This window comes from Loxodonta africana, chromosome 7, assembly GCF_030014295.1.
Source record: "Loxodonta africana isolate mLoxAfr1 chromosome 7, mLoxAfr1.hap2, whole genome shotgun sequence".
NCBI lineage: Eukaryota > Metazoa > Chordata > Mammalia > Proboscidea > Elephantidae > Loxodonta > Loxodonta africana.
In genome coordinates this window covers 1,415,195-1,419,373 of record NC_087348.1, presented here as the reverse complement: position 1 = coordinate 1,419,373, position 4,179 = coordinate 1,415,195, and positions in this window count along the sequence as shown.

Below are 4,179 nucleotides of genomic sequence, written 5' to 3'. Positions count from 1 at the left end.
AGAATAAATTTCTCTTTGTTAAAGCCATCCACTTGTGGTATTTCTGTTATAGCTGCACCAGATAACAAAGACGTAGGGGAATTACAATTTACAAGTAACATTAGTATAAAAAACATTACCAAGGATTCTGTATGGTCTGGTCCATGTGGGGGGTGGGGTGATATCAACCCTAGTGACACCACTGCTCTATGTGGACCTTAAAGGAATTCCTTATGTCCAGTAGCTTCAGGATCGATACGGCTGAGGTGTTTGGCAGAGAATAAGGGGAACGTGAAATGAATGGTAGCAGAAGGAAGCTTTGGTTATCATCTTGGACCTCATTAACAGGTACAGAAATAGAGAATGTTGCAGCTATATTTTCTGTTTATAATTTTCAATAACAAAACACTCTTGATAACTAATGCTTCAATTTTTACTCCAAGTAGTAATGTGACTTAATTGACATCATCCACAAAAATGTGGTAAAGGATGAGACTGCATTTTTGCTGTGTTGGGAACACCAGATTTTTTCACCAGAAAAAAAAAAAAAGTGGATGTCCAGGTGCAAAAGAGGTGGACTGTTTTTTTTCCAGTTGCCCCTCCAAATACATTCTCCTGCATGGTATATTGCAAAATTGTATCAATCTTCCCCTCCTATAGAGAGTGAGATGTGCTTTCCCACTCAAGGCCCCAGCTCTCCTCAGGTGGCTCATCACTCTCACTAGACTGATTGTACTAACAACTTCCTTACATCAGCTCTTCAGCCCAAGGTATGGTGCTGTCCACTAGCTGGTTCCTCTGTCTTTTTGTGGCTTGACAGAGCATTTCTTTTTATTGCTGAATTTGTTCCCCTGTTTTTTTATGGATGTATCACAGTTTGTTTATCCATCACCTACTAAAGGACATCTTGGTTGCTTCCAATTTTTGGCAATTATGAATAAAGCCGCTACAACATTCATGTTCAGGTTTTAATATGGACATACGTTTTCATCTCACTTGGGTAAATACCTAGGAGTGTGATTACTGAATTGAATGGTAAGCCTATGTTTAGCTTTATAAGATACTACCAGACTGTCTTCCAAAGTGGCTGTACCATTTTACATTCCCACTAGCAATGAGATACCTTGTTGGTTGCTTTACCACTATCTGTACTTTTGTACGGAGCCCTGGTGGTGCAGTGGTTAAGAGTTTGGCTGCTAACCAAAAGGTCAGCAGTTCGAATCCACCAGCCGCTCCTTAAAAACCCTATGGGCAGTTCCACTCTGTCCTATAGGGTCCCTATGAGTTGGAATCGACTCAATAGCAATGAGTTTAGTACGTTTGTAAAAAATCTTCATTATTGTGTGCTGTCAATTGAAGCCTTTGAATTATGGCGTTGGCAAAGAATATTGACTATACCATGGAATGCCAGAAGAACGAACAAACCTGGAGTGGGAGAAGTACAACTAGAGTGCTCATTAGAAGCAAGGATGGTGAGACTTTGTCTCATATCCTTTGGACATGTTATCAGGAGGCACCACTCCCTGGAGAAGGACATCATACTTGGTAAAATAGAGGGTCAGTGCAAAAGTGGAAGACCTTCAACGAGATGGACTGACACAGTTATTGCAACAATGGACTCAAACATAGCGATGACTGAGAGGATGCTGCAGGACCGGGCACTGTTTTCTGTAGTACATAGCGTTGTTATGAATCGGAATCAACTCGATGGCACCTACCAACAACAATCTTTATGGGAGCAGATCATCATGCCTTTTCTCCCATGGAGTGGCTGGTGGGTTAGAACCAAGGACCTTTCAGTTAGCAGCCAAGCACTTAAGCTTCGTGCCACCACGGCTCCAAAATAATCATTAAATGCCTCTAATTATCCTTTTAAGTGTGACATTTGATAGCCTAACCCAGTGTTAATGTGCTGCTGGGCAGCCATTTATACCAGGAGGGCATAGAAAGCATTTCTAGGAGGAAGTGACTGTGTCAATTCTGCTGTAGCTCAAGAAAGACGAGTACTGGCAATTGACCACTAACAACATGGAGATCACTGAACACCTTGACAAGGGTCAAGGGGCTGGGGGCAAAAGCCTGGCTGGAATGGGCTTCAGAGAGAATGTAGGAAGAGAAATTGGAGTCAGAGTATATATATATATATATATATATATATATATATATATATATATATATATATATATATATATTTTTTTTTTTTTCAGAGTATATTTTGAGCCATTTAGCTGTGAAGTGATGGAGAGAAATAGAAGAGCAGTCTCAGGCTCCTTCTCTTGGGAACACCTTCTATCTTGTCCATTTATTTAAGTGGCCCACCCACTTTCCAAAGCCGGCTGAAGTATGTCAGCCCCCATTCCTGTCTCCTTTAGCTTGGCTCCTACAGCTCTTTTTTTTTTGGGGGGGGGGGGGTTAAATATTAATACTCCTCCACCCAGACACAGCAGCCTCAAAGTAAATGGAGTGCTTGAGATGATGTCTTTCTGAATCGCCATCTGTTTTGTTCTCAGCCCACTAAGCACCACAGTTCTCCCTTCTCCAAGAAGGATCACATGCCTGCTGGTGGTGGTTCTAGCCACATGTGAGGACCCTCCGCTGCTGTCTTTCGCTTTGGGCTCCTGCCCAAGTGGGAGAATTTTCCCCGCAATGACTGGCACTTCTGACCACCTCCGGCTGGCTTGCTGTTCCTGCGACTCAGCGATTCCTCAATGGGAGCAGTCCCCTCTGGAGGCCTTTGGGCCCCTCAGCCCTGCAGTCCTGCTGACCCCCCACCGCCCCTGCCGCCAGGTTCCCGGCTGACAGGACTCCCTGTGTGGGCCACCCCTCGTCACTCCATCGTGTTTCCTGTCCGCCCTCCAGGTCAGGGCCGGTTCGCCCTCAGGGCCGGGCCACCCTCAGGGCCGGTTCACCCTCCGGGTCAGGGCCGGTTCGCCCTCAGGGCCGGGCCACCCTCAGGACCGGTTCACCCTCCGGGTCAGGGCCGGTTCGCCCTCAGGGCCGGGCCACCCTCAGGGCCGGTTCACCCTCCGGGTCAGGGCCGGTTCGCCCTCAGGGCCGGGCCACCCTCAGGACCGGTTCACCCTCCGGGTCAGGGCCGGTTCGCCCTCAGGGCCGGGCCACCCTCAGGGCCGGTTCACCCTCCGGGTCAGGGCCGGTTCGCCCTCAGGGCCGGGCCACCCTCAGGGCCGGTTCACCCTCCGGGTCAGGGCCGGTTCGCCCTCAGGGCCGGGCCACCCTCAGGACCGGTTCACCCTCCGGGTCAGGGCCGGTTCGCCCTCAGGGCCGGGCCACCCTCAGGGCCGGTTCACCCTCCGGGTCAGGGCCGGTTCGCCCTCAGGGCCGGGCCACCCTCAGGACCGGTTCACCCTCCGGGTCAGGGCCGGTTCGCCCTCAGGGCCGGGCCACCCTCAGGACCGGTTCACCCTCCGGGTCAGGGCCGGTTCGCCCTCAGGGCCGGGCCACCCTCAGGGCCGGTTCACCCTCCGGGTCAGGGCCGGTTCGCCCTCAGGGCCGGGCCACCCTCAGGACCGGTTCACCCTCCGGGTCAGGGCCGGTTCGCCCTCAGGGCCGGGCCACCCTCAGGACCGGTTCACCCTCCGGGTCAGGGCCGGTTCGCCCTCAGGGCCGGGCCACCCTCAGGGCCGGTTCACCCTCCGGGTCAGGGCCGGTTCGCCCTCAGGGCCGGGCCACCCTCAGGACCGGTTCACCCTCCGGGTCAGGGCCGGTTCGCCCTCAGGGTCGCCTCGAGGGGTACGCTGCCGCTCGGCGGCTCTTGGCGCCTGCAGGGCCACGCGGGACGACGGCAGGCTCCTCGGCTGTTCAGTCCTGTCAGCAGACGGGAGAGGCCCCGCCCGGGTAGGGTCAGGCGGAGCGGGTCCTTTGCCCGCCGCGGGAGAGCCTGTGAGACCCCACAGGCGCGGGTGGCGCGCCCAGGCTTGGGCATGCGCGCACGGTCGCGACGGGAGCCATTTCGCGGAGCCGGCCGGCCGGAGGAGACGGCGACTGCGCAGGCGCCCGCCGAGGCCCGGCCCACGCGGAGCTGGGAGCGCGGGTCGGACAGGCGGCCGGAAGGGGCGAGGCGGGCGCGGCGCCTGCGCAGTGGGGGCGCGGCCGGGCGCGTGCGCGGTGCGGCGGCGGCGGCGGGGGCGGGCCGCCGTCAGCTGACTGGGGCTGCGGTCTCGCGGTGACAACCGTCGGCTT